General features: G+C 46.1%; 1 long non-coding RNA gene across 1 annotated transcript in view; it reads right to left on the bottom strand.

The window, feature by feature from the left end:
• Positions 1 to 2660: 2660 nt before the first annotated feature.
• Positions 2661 to 17173, bottom strand: part of LOC141048209 (uncharacterized) — a 40161-nt gene continuing 25648 nt past the window's right edge. Inside the window, exon 2 of the long non-coding RNA XR_012219984.1 lies at positions 2661 to 2858. This is a non-coding gene — a long non-coding RNA (uncharacterized lncRNA). The remainder of the gene's footprint in view (positions 2859 to 17173) is intronic.

The following is a 17173-nucleotide window of genomic DNA, read 5'->3' as shown; positions in this document are numbered from 1 at the left end:
CTATGTGGGCTAGTGAGGGTTAGTAAAATGTTGTCTGTGAAAAGGGAAAGTTAAAATTCCTTACTATTGTCCCGGATTCCTGAAATGTCTGGGTTCATTCTAAAACTCGTGGCTAGAGGCTCTATACATACGACAAAGATCAACGGGGATAGAGGACATCCCTGCATGGTACCATTTTTTATTTTGGATGGTGGAGGGGAGTAATGAGGTAACCTAACTATTGCTGAGGGTTTAGAATATAGGCCTTTGATAGCATTTAAGAAGAGCCTCTTTATACCATAAGTCTCCAAATTCTTAAGCATAAAGGTCCAGTCTAAGCGATCAAACGCCTTTTCGGAGTCTAAACTTAAAAGAGGGGTGGGTTCCTTGGACCTCTGCACTATGTCCACAAGGTCAATTGCCCTCCTGGTATTATTGCCCCCTTGTCTACATGGAGCAAAGCCCACCTCATCTTTATGGACCAAAGAGGGCAGGTAAAAGTTTAGGGGCGTTGTCAGGAGTTTAGTAAAAATTTCAACATCTGAGTTAAGCAGGGCAATTGGCCTGTAGTTCTTGCAGTCTTGTCCTTCCCTACCCGGTTTGGGGATTAAAGTTATGTATGAATGCAGCATAGAGTAAGGGATTGGGGCCCCTTTTAGGAAAGAGTTAAAGAGGATGGTAAGGGTAGAGAGAAGTTCATATTGGAAAGTTTTGTAGTATATATAGGATAGGCCGTCTGGTCCTGGGGATTTCATGTGGGCAGTTGTATTATGTCTGCAAACTCTTCTTGTCAAATAGGAGAATTTAAGGATGCAGTCTCATTGGCTGTGAAAGAGGGCAAATAGCAAGAGGCCAGGAAGGTAGCCATGAGATCTTCTCTTGAGGAAGGGCCAAGGGAGTGTGGAGTAGAAAGAGAATACAGTTGTGAAAAGTATTGTTGGAAGATATTAGCAATTTTTTTAGGGTCATACATTATCTCATTATGTTGATTTCGCGAACCATGAGTATTAAATTGCTCTCCATGATTCCTAAGTTGTTTGACCAATAGAGTGTGTTTTATTAGCTTTTTCGTAGTAGTGTTGACGTGTGTAGAGGAGCAACTTGTCTACCAGAGTGAGGCCTATACATTTTAATTGGGCGCTAATCTCTATAATTTTTTTCAAGGTATTTTTAGTAGGGTTAGAAAGCATGTGATTCTAAAGAGCTTAGTTCGGTTTGTAGAGTGTCAAGTTTTAATTTATTGCCTTTTTTCAGTTTAGACCCCATAGCAATACAGTGTCCCCCGAAAGACCGGCTTATGGGCCTCCCAGAGGATCGCCTCTGAGGAAACTGATCCTTTATTCAGTTCAAAATAGGCTTTTAGGTGGGGCAGAGTTCCTCTCTAAGGACTGGCTTGTGTAAGAAGGTCTCATTGAGTCTCCAATGACAAGTAGGGGTGAACAGTTGGGAGTCTTTAATAGTGAGTTCTATCGGAGCGTTATCAAACCATGTTATGGGGTTCATTTCGGTGCCTGTCATAATACGCAGAAGAGGTGTGTTTCCCAAAAAAATAGTCTATACGTGTGTGGGTTCCATCAGATGGGGAGAAAAAGGAAAAAGACCTATCTCTCCGGTGGTTAATTCTCCACAGGTCGTATAAAGCGGGACTACGGATTCGTCTATGGAATTCTTTTGCTAGGTGTGAATGAGCTGGATTTGGGGGTTTGTTGTTAAGTGAGAGCCTATCCATATTTTCTGAGAAGATCATATTAAAGTCACCTCCCAGAATCACAGCTGAGGGTGGCAGGTGTGAAATCTTGAGTAATACCTATCTAAGAAAGTTGATTTGTGCTGAGTTGGGGGAGTAGATATTACAGAGGGTGATTGGATTGCCTCTAAGGTTACCTTGTAAAATTATATATCTACCATCAGGATCTAGAATAGTAGAAGTTATCTGAATAGGACAGTTTTTAACTAGAAGGATCGCTACTCCCGCTTTTTTTCTATCTGTGTGGCAGAGAAAATAGTAGGGAACTGGCCAAGGCCATTTAACTTTGATGTGGTCTGCGGTCATAATTTCTGGTGGGAAGAGTTTAGAAAAAGACAAAGAGTTACAAATTTCCTATGAGACTTGTCATAGTATAGTGGCTAATTGATGGATTCTATAACAAGGAAAAGACAGTGCAACATAGAGGCTACAGAAAGCAAAAGGTTCAAGAATTTGCATGAAATCCAATTGCAAAAATTCTTTTTAGCCACAATGATGTTACTCTTTTCAATGATGTTACTCTTTTACAACATGTTTTTACTCTTCATTCAATGAATAAGATGTTATGCTTCATCCATATGGCTGGACTAAATATATATTTTTTAAATTCTCATTGGAATTCTACACAGGAGCCTTGGATTAAACCTATCTATACCCGATAAACTGGTATATTGCTCTTTGGATTTCTGTCATATTCTCTTTCAGTACAGGGGAACTTGAGGACAGAAGTCTCTGCTTTGATTTGGAGCAAACATGACAGTAATTACTATTTAGGCCATACAGGAAAAACTTTCCAAATTAGACACATAGTTTTATATTCATATCCATGTTTCATTTCTTAGAGTGAAATATTATTATGAGAGATACAAATTATGTTCTCATGAATAGATTGATATCACGTAGATAGAAGAAAAGTAACTAAAGTTGTAACCTAAAGTCTTCTTTCGTCATAATTCACATGAGTCCTCTCTGCTGTTTTATCATGTGATATGTGGATCAAGGAGTCAGACAGTAACAATAATACAGTAATTGAGGAGGTAATCAAATTTGCTTCCAGGCCAGAGTTCCCCAGCGTTGTCCTAAAATCATAGTTAGATACTTGGATTACGGCCAAAGGAAATGTAGTGCTTTTCTAGAAAAAAACAAAGAAACTTGAAGTTAGCACTCAAATCCAATCAAGATACATTACTTTTTTGATGTTCACAAATTGGAAGTGACTGTTTTTCATAGGAAATCTAGTAACGTCATAGCAGGTCCGTGATTTCTTCTGTAACTTGTGGGTCAGATGCGTACATACATGTTTCACAGTCCCAGCACAGAACAAAATATGCTGACCCAAATTTCGACAGCCTCATATACATCTATGAAACTGGTCATTCCAACTCTAGGTTGGAAAAATCACAGCCCACAATGATCCAGCAATAGCTCTTACAGGCTTTTCTAAAGGAAGCAGTACTCATGTCCTACTGCTCAGCAGCCTGGTTCTCTGATTCTTCTGCTCTGTCCCCCAGTCCACCAGTTTGTCTCATGGAGTATACCTCGCTGTATAGCACCACTCAGGTGTGCCATGTCTTTTAAATTTTGATTTCAGCCCACTGTCTCACAGCATATGTACTAGGAACTGCTTGCTTAGCACACACTCATTAGGTTCCTCTGGCACTACTCAAGACTACTCTTTTCTTTCCAAACTAGCACCAAAACGTCTTCAGAGTTGGGCTCTTCATGATCAGTCATCACCTGCACACTCGTTACCAAATCTAATAGGTCTCAGACTGGAATAGTCTATTTCCTGGTGGCCAGCAACAATTACTAGTATGCCGTAGCCACCATGCACAATGGCTTACCAGCCAATATATGCCCAAATTAAAGGGTATTCTAAAGTTTGAAAGCTATGAAAGCTATCCTCTATCCTTAGGATAGGAGATAACTTCCCGGTCACTGGGAGTGCAACTGCTGAGGCTCCCGCTGAAGAGCCCCAAGTGAATGGAACAGTGGCCAATCATGTGTGCTGCCCCTCCATTTGGGCTATTTGGAGTATCAAAGATGAGTGGTCCCATTAAAGTAGTTGTCCCACAACAAAGTACATTTTCTTCAACAGATCTTTGAATAATAATAAGTTCCACAATTGGTTGTGTTAAATGTTTATGTGCTGAAATAATTTTATACAAGTGCTTGGTAATTTCTGTGTCCGACCATGCAATCATATTTTAGTTCATGGTCGGCACACGTCAAAGCTCCTGGCAAGCATAGGTCATTTATGATAAGTGCATAAACAGACCTGACACAGCAGGGGCTTGCAGCTGCTACTATCTGAGGTAACATGTTTCCCTGTCTGTTTTATCAGAGGAGTGAGTATTTCTGCTAAGTCACCAGTCCTTTGATCTCATGATAAATCATATCAGTGACATATGTGACAGAGGCAGAGGCCATTGGAGCGCCTACCTCATTGACTTGATTTTTGATAATCTTAGAGGGCTGGTGATGCAGCAGAGACCCTTAGGGCCCATCACACACAGCGAGATCACTGATTTTGTGACGCATCAGCGATCTCTCCAGCGATATCACTGTGTGTGACGGGGATCAGCGACCGGCCCCCCTGCCGGTTATTGCTGATCGTACAGGATCGTCCTCGGCCATTTTTTGATTGTTGGTCTCCCGCTAGCCAGCACGCATCGCTGCGTGTGGCAGCAAGAGACCAGCGATCAGCGACGCTGGACGCTGGTATCCAACGCAAACATCGGGTAACTAAGAGCCGCACGGGACATCGTTATGTGTAACGGGGCGTTTACTCCTGTGTTAAAACAAGCAGGGACATGAGTTACTTCAGGCAGGGAAATGTGTTACCTCACAAAGCAGTAGCTGCGTGCCGTTACTGTTTGATCTGTATATTGACTTATCAGAAGTGACTTATTATTCCATTCCTTCCCTGGTCAGGAGCATGTGCTGAACATGAACTGGAGCAGCTCTGCATGGTCGGACACATCAAATAACAGTACATAGTAGGGGCACATCTATGAGATTATCTCAGCACAGGAACATGATTGTCATAGTTTGAACATTCATTCCAGTGACCTGTTGCTGCGTGGTCAGGTCCTTTGTCTGCTGAGCTATTGCCCTTTCTTCCCTGCTCAAATGCTGATGGTTTCTATTGTCTTTGCTTTGCCTTCTTGGCTTGCTCCTCTCCTAGTGTTTGTCATTTTCCCATTTTAGTTTTCCTATATTATATCATATTTTGGGTGAGGTCTTACATGTTTTTTCTTAAATAGCTTTTATTGAATATTTTCATATATAACATAAAAAATTCAAAAGTATTCATGCAAGGACAAGGAAAAGCAAAACAGTCAAGTAAAGCAGCAAGACAATCAAATAAAGCATATCCGCCTTACATGAGTTGGATTCACTCAATAACCATTAATTGATTGTCCAGAGCTTTGCCATAATGCTGTCTTGAATAGCATATTCTTTATCATCATAAACGTCCGATAAACAAAATAGAATGAAAAAAGAAAAGAGTGTATAGTAGGTAATAGAAAGTATGGAAAAAAGAGAAAGGAGGAGATGGGGGGGTCTGATTAAGAGGATGGAAGAAAGAGGGAGGAGGGAGCAAGAGAAGGGAACTGAGCGGTGAAGTGTGAGGAGAGCTGAATCTCTCCCGTTTGTGTTAACTGCCTCTCTGCTGTACTGTAATACTATAATTTGTCTCCAAGAGTATCAGGAATCCAGGCGATTTGCGAAACATAATCCATTCCTGCCATGTTTTGTAAAACGTACCCTCACGCTGTGTCGTAACGGTGGACGTTCTCTCCATCCTACATAGGAAATCCATTTCAACTATCCAATCCCCTCATATTGGGGGCTGTTTTAGAACACCACTTCCTAGAAATGATAGTGTGAGTGGCTGTTATGCAATGTTTTAGGAATCCTACCTTGATGCTCCTGAAGCAGCCTGCGATCATTGACAGTAGGCCCAGCTGTGGGTTATTTTGGATGATGTCACCAAAAACCTTTGAGTAAATTTCAAAGACCTTATTCCAAAGTTTTTTAATTGGTGAACAATCCCACTAGATGTGGAGCATGGTACCCTCAGATGTCTCGCATCTCCAACAGAGGTCACATACCAGTGGATATATCTTATGAACGTGTGCTGGACATCTGTACCACCTAGTAAGCTATTTTCCATTGCTCAAAAGAAAACTCATGGTCAACCGCTCGTTCCTAATCCAAGGCAAATCATGACTTATGCTCAGTCATTTCTGACATAAGAATTGAGTATACATGTGAGACTGAGTGTGCAGGGCTCGTCTCTTGCATCATCAATGATTTCAGTGGCATCAGATCTGTCTCGTTTAATGAGGCTATCAGGAGTGATGACACAAAGGACCATAGTTGCAAATATGCAAACCATGAGATGTGGAGTTCTGGAAATTCTTCCCTCAGTTCTGCCAGTGATTGCCGTCTCTCTAATGTACTAGAGATGTGCATCACTCGGAGTTTAGGTGTGTTGGGCCACACCAAAACAACCTTATTTGGGATTGTCAAACACTGAGGTCATGGGACCGGGCTGTTTTAGAAACTCCGTGACAAAAATAGAGTAGTCCCATATTTTAAGTAGATCATGTGTCGGAAAAGGTAGGGAGTTGGTCCAGTTGCGATGTATCTTAGGGGTCCAAAGTAGCGAAGTCAGTGCCAGTGGTGAAAGAGACCTTTTTATCGAGACCCATTGTTTTCCTCCCTGATCATGAAACCAGTCCAAGGCCCATATCATTATGACTGCCCGATGGTAGTTTCTCAAGTTTCATATGCCCATACCGCCCTTTGATTTGGGTTTGCTAAGCAGTGAGTGAGCAAGTTGAGGTCTCTTCAGTCCCCACATGAACTTACTACAGACTGCATCTAGATGCTTAAAAAAATTACATGTGAGTATCTCCGGGACTGCCTGGAAAAGGTACAACAGTCTTGGGAGAATATCCATTTTGATGAAATTTATTCTACCAAACCAGGACAACCTAGTTCTCCCATATCTTTGAAGATTGGCTGTAATACACCTTAAAAGAGAGAAGTTGGCCTGATAAAATTGAGAAGTCTCTGATGTCAACTGTACCCCAGATATTGCATTGATGTGGAACACCCCCGAAAGGGAAATGAGTTTTTGTAGCATCACCCTCTCCCGACCCGGTGTGGGGAAGGTGACTTGATGGACAGACGTGACTGGTAGAAGGAGGGGACGGTTTGTGCACAAGAGACGGAGAATGACAGGAAAGAAGGCTGACAGCTAGGAAAGGTAGATAGGAGAGTGCAGTACCGAGAAATGACCAGAAGATGGCAGGGGGGAGTAGCTTAGGACTCAACATCAGCTTATGGCTTGAGAAACGCTTAGTCATGGGGGGCGGGGAGAAAGGAACCCAGGAGGGGAATTCCCGTGAGAGAGGGGATAAATAGAACAGGATAGGTTTCCAGGAAGTCTAGTCCAGGGAGGAGCTCAGTAGAAGAAGGTCAAGAGAGAAGAGCTCGACCAGGGGACGGACAGCAAAGAGACAGTCAGGGGGGTGGCCCTGAACCCAACGGACCGCAGGACAGACGAGGCCCCGGGGGTACCGATTGAACGACGACCTCGGGCAGGTGAAGCGCTGGCTGTAGATTGCTTTAAGACAGCCCCAGCGAAAGATCCGCGAGGGACATTACTTCGACTGGAGCAAAGGTGCAGGTACCCGGGCCTGGAGACAGAGTACTGTAAAGAAGCTGCGGTGCGTGGTTGTGGTCGTCAGGAGGACGACGAATAAATCCGGAACTGTTACTATTGAAATCTGTCTCGGCCTCGTCCTTGCATCGCCTGGTGTCTGTGTCATCCGGACAGGGTAAGCAGTGGTCCACCCCCCTATCCCGGCCCCTACCACATTGGCACCGTAATATTAAGTTTCTGAGACTTAGATGGATTGATTTTAAAGTTACTTACCTTGCTATACCTATCAAACTCTCTCATGACCATGGGTAGTAAAAGTCTCGTGTTCGTGATATACAGCAATAAATCATCTGCATATAAGGAGAGTTTATGTACTCTAGGCCCATTCTGTATACCAGTAATATTGGGGTTGTCTCTAAGGGCTACCGTTAGGTGCTCAATCACTATAATATACAGCAGCGGTGACAGAGGGCAGCCCTGTGTCATTCCATTTGATATCTTAAAAGAATCTGAAAAGACGCCATTGCATTTTACTACATTTGGCATAGTCGGCAGGATCGCCGCCGCTAATGCGATATCTTCCGTGGCAGGCCTGCGTCTGAAGAACCCAACAAAACTTGGACTGTTTACCTGTGGATTACAAATACCTTTGGATTACAAGACTGCCCACCTGTGGATTATAATTGGAGACTTGGTTCCGGATCCGGGGCGGTGGCGTCAAGAGGTTGAATCTCGCCGGGAGGCCTGCTTTCGGGAGCCACTGATGGCCCCCAGACATCGGGCGGAGAGGAGGAGCGACTTCGGGCTCTGCTGGAGCAGCCGCCGAAGACATCGCCTGGGAGCCTCCCCGCGGGACCCACGAGCCTGGAGGCTAGCCCTGCCGGACGGCGGGGCCAAGATCGGAGGTCACGGGAGGAGCTGCAGAGTGACCTGCCGGAGGCCGAGGCGCCGGTGAAGGTTGAGAGATCCCCCGGCCCGGCCGGCGGCTCCGCAACCGGCCCCCTCCACCCTGCCTTCCCGCGCGGCCTCCTGCATTCCTGTGGGCCAAGTCGCGGAGGGCTTTGCAGCCTCCGCTGGGCCGACCGACGCCCTCACCTGCCACCCTGAGACACCCCGCCCGGCGGGGCATCGGCCCGCGTCGCCGGTGCGGAACCAGCCCGTGGCCGACTCTGCTGCATTCCACCTGGCAGCAGCAGTTTACCACCAGTGCCGGCCGCCACTCCGGCTCGTCTGCGACTCCGATTGCGGCCTGCTCCGCGGCCGCCTCTGGTTCAATTGCGGAGCCGGCCGCGGCCTACCCGGCAGCACCCGCGGCCGCCTCTGCCTCGCTCATGGTTCCAGCTGCGGCCTGCTCACCGATGTTTGGGGCCGCCTCTGCCACACTCCATACCGCGGCTGTGGCCTGCCCATCAAGGTCTGCGGCTGTTCCGGCCCCGCTCCGGATTGCGGCTCCGGCCGGGTAATCGGGCTCCGTCGCCTCTGCGGAGCTGTCTGCCATCCACACTAGCAGGCCCCAGCTTCGCCGCTCCGCTTCTCACCGGGTCAACGACCCCAGTCCCTCACCTGCGGTTGGAACTGCAGGAGCTGGGGGCCGGATGGAGCGAAGCCACCACGTCGACAGAGATGAGCGCGTCCACGTCACCACTGGTGGTGGACTGCTGGTCCCCAAGTAGAGAAATGGCGCGGAACGCGCGCCGTGGAGCCACTTTCGGCCCCTTCTACCCCTTTTGACTCATCTCTCAGGAGGGAGATGACCCCTGAGCCCTGGCCAAAAAGAACACTCGGGGCTCAGGAACAGTTGAGACATCCTGGGAACCTCACGGCTGTGGGGTTCCCCTGCTGGACTGGCGCAACATCAGCCATCAGGAGATGGCCCGGACTGTCGGGATTTCACTGCACCGTTGTGCAGGCCCCAAGAGGACAGTTCGACGTCCAAGATAAGGGACATGTTTTATTGTTGACTGTTTGCTCCTGGTATAGCGGGGATGTGGGAGAGGAAGTACTCATGTTAAAGGGAGGGGGAGTATTTATGCTCTGTTTTAAAATGTTATGTTGAAAGAAAAAAAAAACGAAAAAAAAACAAACAAGGGAAAAGGGGTTACCCCTGTTGGCTAACTCATATTGTTATTAAGGTAGAGATAACAGTATGTTAAAGATGATTTAATGAGTAGTGTGTTTAAAAAAAAAAATTGTGTGTAACAGGTTCCGGGTACGAGGTAGATGTGACAAAGACGCCGACCATGACTCTTTTTAAGTGAAGGACGAAGTGACGAAGAACAGGGTACCAGTCAGTGGTCCGTCAGTCAGGTCCCCGACACCATGGACACCCCAAAAGGACAGGCGGGCACCAATGATGACCTGGTAGGCGAAAGGCCTCGGTCAAGGCGTTCTGGACAGCTGGAGGTAGTGGAAGGGGAGAGTAGTGGGAGGTTCACGCCGTAGAGTAGTCCGGGTGGACCTCGCTAACCTGAAAGAAGTTGTCACGTTGCGTGCGAGCTGGTGAGTAGCGGTAGGCTGCTCGGAGCATGGTGCTCCCGGTTTAGTTCGGCCCCGTGGGCAGCGGGTTTTGGCCCAATGACCGGTCCGACAACAGACTGTAGACAAGCTTCATGACGACGTAGGTAGGGAGTATGATTGTCGGGATGACAATGGACAAAGGGAGGGGGAGTGTGGGGAAGGTGACTTGACGGACAAATGTGACTGGTAGAAGCTGGGGACGGTTTGTGCACAAGAGACGGAGATTGACAGGATAGAAGGGTGACAGCTAGGAAAGGTAGATAGGAGAGTGTAGTACCGAGAAATGACCACAAGATGGCAGGGGGGAGTAGCTTAGGACTCAACATCAGCTTATGGCTTGAGAAATGCTTAGTCATGGGGGGCTTGGAGATAGGAACCCAGGAGGGGAATTCCCGGTGAGAGAGGGGATAAATAGAACAGGATAGGGTTCCAGGCAGTCTAGTCCAGGGAGGAGCTCGGTAGAAGAAGGTCAAGAGAGAAGAGCTCAACCAGGGGACGGACAGCAAAGAGACAGTCAGGGGGGTGGCCCTGACCCGACGGACCACAGGACAGACGAGGCCCCAGGGGTACAGATTGGACGATGACCTCGGGTAGGTGAAGCGCTGGTGGTAGATTGGTCTAGGACAGCCCCAGCGAAAGATCCGCGAGGGACGTTACTTCGACTGGAGCAAAAGTGCAGGTACCCGGGCCTGGAGACAGAGTACTGTAAAGATGCTGCGGTGCGTGGTTGTGGTTGTCAGGAGGACGACTAATAAATCTGGAACTGTTACTATTGAAATCTGTCTCCGCCTCGTCCTTGCATCACCTGGTGTCTGTGTCATCCAGACAAGGTAAGCAGTGGTCCACCCCCCAATCCTGGCCCCTACCATATTGGCACCGTAATATTAAGTATCTGAGACTTAGATGGATTGATTTTAAAGTTACTTACCTTGCTATACCTATCAAATTCTCTCATGACCACGGGTAGTAAAAGTCTCGTGTTCGTGATATACAGCAATAAATCATCTGCATATAAGGAGTGTTTATGTACTCTAGGCCCAATCCAGTAATATTGGGGTTGTATCTAAGGGCTACCGTCAGGTGCTCTATCACTATAATATACAGCAGCGGTGACAGCGGGCAGCCCTGTCTCATTCCATTTGATATCTTAAAAGAATCTGAAAAGATGCTATTGCATTTTACTTTAGCTGTGGGGTTATGATATAGAGCCATTATCTTCTGCTGTAGGTTAGGCCCCATATTGATCTGACGGAGTGCACTATGGAGAAAGGACCATTTTACCCAGTCAAATTCCTTTTCAGCATCAACCGATAGAATACATGTGGACGACTTTGTCTTTTTACTGTGAGACATAAGTAGAAATGTCTTAATAGAATTGTCCCTCACCTATCTTCATGAGACAAACCCTACCTGGTCAGTGTTACCTGTCTGGTAGATAGGTGGCCAATCTCATTGCTATCATTTTGGAGTATATTTTTACATCTAGGTTGATTCGTGAGATTAGCCTGTAGCTGGGGCATAATTTAGGGTCCTTCCTGGTTTTAGGCATGAGAGAATTATGAGCCTCCAGTGTCTGGTCAGGAAATGGGTGCACCGAAGAAACCATGTTAAACTATTTGGTCAAAAGGGGTGTTAATTAGTGGGCTAGTAATTTGTAAAATTTGGCTCTGTAGCCGTCTGGGCCAGGACTTTTATTAGTCGGAGACATTTTGATCGCTTGTGTAAGTGACGCGCCCACCAGGGCCATGGGGTACCTGTAATCGGACCAGACAGTTCTATGGGGGAGGTCACGGGGCCGTGATCCGTTTCTGTGGCCCTGGCCATGTAATAAAATAGAGGATAGTTATGTGGTGTTTAATCATGACGCCACCTGTGGAGTTCGGCAAAGGGAGGCCGACGCTGCGGCTTTGCTCCTCTGGGGCTGATGGTGATGAAGCAAAGATGGTTCAGCTCCCCACGGGTAGAGCGGGGCCCCAGGGCAAATATATTTAATTGTTCAGATGGTGGTGAACGTTGGGGTGCAGAAAATAAGTGAAGGACACAGAGAGGTGCAGTTTTCTTTAACTTTTACTTGAAAGTAGATGCAATCTTGGATAAGAATTACAGATGACAGATTGAGTCTGGCTTGCCTGGAGGCATTCAGGGGATCTACCCTGCCAGGTGGAGTTGGGGACCTTCCTTCTGTGCTCTCTTTTTGGGTTCCTGCTGCTTGTAGCTAAGCTGCGGCCATCTCCTGCGTGATGGTTTCTAACCTGTGTGGTAGACAGTGTGAGCCTATATTACAGGCACTGTCCTCTTCACTGTCAGCCCCAGGCTCTTGGTCTGCTGCCGTGCCTTCAGGTGTTCGGTGTGGCCAGGTAGCTTGCAGTACCCTGCCCTCCAGATTCGGCTGTCAGGGCATAAAGCACCCACCCAGCCAAGGACTCTGGCTTCCTTTTTGTCAGCGCTCTGCTATAGGGTAAGCTATACGCAATTTTAGTTCCCCAGAGCCACTTGTCTCTGCTCCTGTCCCTTCCCTCTCTACAGACCAACTGCCAACTCTCCTCTCTCACTGTCCAGTCAGGAGCTCCAGCTGCTCCCGTTTCCATGACAATTCTCCTGTTTACTCTCTCAGCTGACTTCTTTCTGACTTACTACCCCAATCTGCTGGCCAGAATTTATAAGGAAGCACCCGTTTCTGGCCTGGAGCAGGAATTGACATGTACACTGTGTTACCTGGCATGGGGACCCCTCTGCCTCTAGGCATGACACCACCTCTTAGAGGGAGACAATGTTACCGTGGCAACTGGACTCTGGGGTGCCACATAAGCTCCTCCTCACTAAAAGGGATATCCAGGGTCTCCCTGGGGTCCGCCGATAACGAGGGAAGTGCAGTCTCTCTGATATATTGATATATATATTGATCTATTTTTGTTTGCTCATGTGTGGGGGACATGTCTGCATAGTGGCCCTTGATGTTATAGAGTGCTTCATAATAGTCCCTGAACGACTGAGCAATCTGACCTGATTCCTTCACCTCTACCCCTCTGGTGTTTCGAATAGAGGGTATGTAGGTACTTGGGCTCCTTGGGTGAATACTTCTAGCCAACGGGCCCATGCACTTGTCACAATTTTGTAAAAGAAGCCCTGCAATCTTTCGCTGCATTTGGTAAAACCTTGGTCTACTAATTTTTTCAAGTCCTCTCTTGCCTTTTTTTTAACTTAGTAAGGGTTGCACTAGCTAGATCACATTTAGGTTCCTTTTCCAGGGTGTGTATCTGCTCAAGCAGCTCCTTCATGTGGGCAGTCTTCTCCCTTTTAAGTCTGGAATCCTCCCATACTAAAATCCCCCTAATTACGCATTTTAGGGCCTCCAACTGAGTGGGCAACGGGGTACGGTCTCCCTCATGATTTATTAAAAATTCTTGGAGGGTGGTTTTAATTGCATTAGTCATCTCAGGATCCTGAAGAAGGTTCAGATTTAGACACCACTGTCAAGGTCTGTTTTTTCAATTTGGGGGGCTGGAATGAAAAAAAGATGGGGGCATGATCTGACCATGTCATTATCCCTATGGATGTTGTGGGATTCCAGCTAAGAAAGTGATGTGAGACTAGAAAATGGTCTATACTACTATAGGAGTTGTGGAGGTGGAAGAAGTAGGTATAGTATCTGTCCCCCTGGTGTAGGATGCGCCAAATATCCACTATCTGTAGTCTGTGAAAGTCAGCTTTCAGCGCAGCCAAGAGTGGGGGAGGTATGGAGGACTTACCCGAGGAAGAATCAAGTGTCTTATTCATTATCATATTCAGGTCACCTATTATCAGTTGGCCCTCCGCGAAGCCCTCCAGCCTTCTCAGATATCGACGGCAAACCCTGATCTGGCCTTTTTTAGGAAGGTATAGATTAGCCAAAGTACTGTATGTAATTGATTTGGTACAGAGACTTTCAGGAAAACAAAATGACCCTGATCATCCTTATCTTCCGACACGAGTGAAAAATGAAGATTCTTAAGAATAGCTACACTAACTCCCCTGGATATGGACTCAGGATTCGTGCTGTGAAACCAATGTGTGTGTCATATTTGTTTTTTACTACGGGGTGGTGTTCTCTTTTAAAATGTTTCTCTTGAAGAAAAAGAATTTGCGCTCCCATTTTATGCATACCATATAGAACTTTGGATTGTTTCTGAGGGGTATTAAAACCCCTGATATTTAAAGAGGCTATCTTGATTGAAGACATTCTGTCAACCCCAAGGATAGTTGCCGTAGAGGATTGTAGCAATGGCCAGAACAGGACTGAGGGTAGAGCCTGAGAGGGTAAGCAGAAGGTTAGGGAAGGACGGGAAGAAAAGAACGATTGGAGAACAGAAAGTAGAAAAAGACGAAGAAAAAGTAAGTAAATATAGAAAACCTAAAGAAAATTAAGGAGCCTAACCAAGGGTAGGTAACTTCCTCAATCCTAGGCTGAGGAAATAGTATTCGGGAAGTCCTCTTGTAACATGGAGAAGATCTCCCGACACCTACAAGTGTTGTGAACACTCTTAACCTGACTTCTGAGTTTGGGCTCCCTCTGGTGGTGGCTGAGGGTAGTGGAGCTGGTCGGGTTGACAGAAGTCCATCACCTGCAGACGATGAGTGGAAGTCAGGTGTTACAGACTGGGAAGATTTAAGTGAGCAAGCTTCCCTCAGTTGCTGCTGGTGATTTGTTTTTCTTCCTGTGCATCTTGAAGTCCGCTTGTCCCCTGCTCGGTCCTGCATCGTTCAGATAAGTTATTTGTTTGCTGTAATCTTTTTGCATTTCATTCAGTTTTGCCTTTCTCTGCTTCTCTGCTTTCTGCTTTGCTGTGTGGGTTCAGCATTGTTCCCTTCTGGGACCCGTGCTGGACCCCCGCTCCATATGCCACAGCTTATGTCAGTCTGTTCAGTATTGCTAATCCCCTGTTATAGCAGTGTCTTTGGTTTTGCTTCCAGTTCACATCAGAATGCTGATCTAGTGGGGGAGAGGTCATGTGGCCTCAGTATTTTTGCATATCAGACGTATTGGATGTTTTAGGGTTTTTGCGTGATTGCAGACAGTATCTTTTCTGTCCTGTCCTAGCTATACAGTTTGGGCCCCATCATTTGCTTACTCTATTTTCTGCCTGTGTTTGTGCCTCATCTTGTCTCACCGACAATATATGTTTGGGGGCTATCTATTTCTTTGGTTCTGCTCCGGGGCAGTTTAGCTTTCCCCCTTCTTGCTTTAGGCTGAGTTAACTCTGGCTGTGCTGAGGCGTCTAGGGCATCACAGGTACATTCCACGGCTAATTCTAGTTGTGTTGTTAGGTTTAGGGGTCTGCGATCCGCTAGGTTGTCAACCTTTCTGGTGTTCTGGTTGCCTAGCTTATTTCCTGGTTATCCTCCTCGGTGACCTAATCATAACCGAATCACCAGCCTAAACTGTAAATTCTAGGGTACTCTAAAGAAGGGAAAAATTGTAAAAAAAAAAAAAAAAAGGGTGTCTGAATTTTTTATATATTTTTTCCTCTTTTTCTCTGGGGGCTGTAGGGGGATTTTTTCTTTAATGGAGACTAAGCAATTGTCCGATCGTGTTGAGCAGCTCACTGCTGTAGTTCGGGGAATTTCTGCTTAGCTCGCTCAATCGTCCGCTGTAGATCAAAAAATCCCTATTCATGATGTATTTTCTGGGGATCGGTCTAAATTTTTGAACTTTAAAAATAATTGAAAATTGTTTTTTGCCTTGAAACCTAATTCCTTGGGGAACTCGGTGCAGCAGGTTAAAATTGTCATCTCCCTGTTGCGCGGCGACCCCCAGGACTGGGCTTCTTCTCTGACACCAGTGGGGAACCTACTCTGGCTAATGTGGATGCATTTTTTCAAGCCCTGGGGTTGTTGTATGATGAACCTAATGTTATTGATCAAGCTGAGAAAACTTTATTGGCATTGAACCAGGGTCAGGAAGCGGCAGAGTTATGTCGTCAAAAATTCCAAAAGTGGGCGGCTCTTTTTCAGAAATGTCTGGCCGAAACCGTAAAAGATGTTATGGTGGGATTTCCTGTCCCCTCTGGTCTTAACGACTCTATGTCATTAGACATTCAAATTGATCGACGTTTACATGAACGTAAAACTATGCGAGCGGCGGTGCTGACTTTCGAACAAACTTCTGAGCCCATGCAATGTGATAGGGTTTTGTCTAGGGCGCAACGTCAAGAGTTTAGAAGGCGTAATAAGTTATGCTTCTTTTGTGGGGACGCCTCTCATACTATTTCTGTCTGCCCTAAGCGGGAAAAACATTTTGCTCACTCATTTGCTGTGGGCAGTGTACAGCCTAAATTCCTTTTGTCGGTTTCCTTGATCTGCTCCTTATCTTCATTTTCTGCTAAGGCTTTTGTTGATTCAGGAGCAGCCCTGAACCTGATGGATTTTGACTTTGCCAAATGTGGTTTTCCCATGGTACCCCTGTGGAATCCTATTCCTTTAAGGGGTATTGATGCTACCCCTTTGGCAGAGAATAAACCCCAGTTTTGGACCCAGGTGATAATGCGGGTAGCCCCGAACCACCAAGAGAACTGTACATTTTTGGTGTTGCATAATTTACATGACATTATTGTACTGGGTTTTCCTTGGTTACAAACCAATAATCCTGTTTTGGATTGGAAATCTGTGTCTGTGGTTAGTTGGGGTTGTCAATGTGTTCTTAGTGACAATCCTGTTTTCTCCACCTCACCTCAGTCTCATGATGTTCCTGACTATTTGGCTGATTTTTCTGATGTATTCAGTGAGAGTAAGTATGCATCTTTGCCTCCTCATAGGAGTTATGACTGCGCAATCGAGTTAGTGCCCGGTTGTAAATTTCCTAAGGGTCAGCTTTTCAACTTATCTGTACCTGAACATGATGCTATGCGATCTTATATCAAGGAGTCATTGGAGAAGGGTCATATTAGACCATCCTCTTCTCCTTTAGCTGCTGTTTTTATTTTTGTGGCCAAGAAAGATGGCTCATTAAGGTCATGTATTGACTATCGTCTCCTTAATAAAATCACTGTTAAATATCAATATCCGTTGCCCCTGATTTCTGATTTATTTTCCAGAGTTAAAGGTGCTAGTTGGTTTATCAAGCTTGACCTTAGGGGGGCGTATAATCTTATTCACATGAAGCACGATGATGCATGGAAGACGGCGTTTAATACCCCTGAGAGACATTTTGAGTACCTAGTGATGCCTTTTGGGCTCACTAATGCCCCTTCCTTCTTCCAATCTTTCATGATCGA

This window comes from Dendrobates tinctorius, unplaced genomic scaffold (genome assembly GCF_039654945.1).
Source record: "Dendrobates tinctorius isolate UK_male_01 unplaced genomic scaffold, ASM3965494v1 ptg000133l, whole genome shotgun sequence".
NCBI classification, from domain to species: domain Eukaryota; kingdom Metazoa; phylum Chordata; class Amphibia; order Anura; family Dendrobatidae; genus Dendrobates; species Dendrobates tinctorius.
Note: the sequence above shows the minus strand (reverse complement) of the source record. Positions and strands in the feature narration are given on the sequence as shown.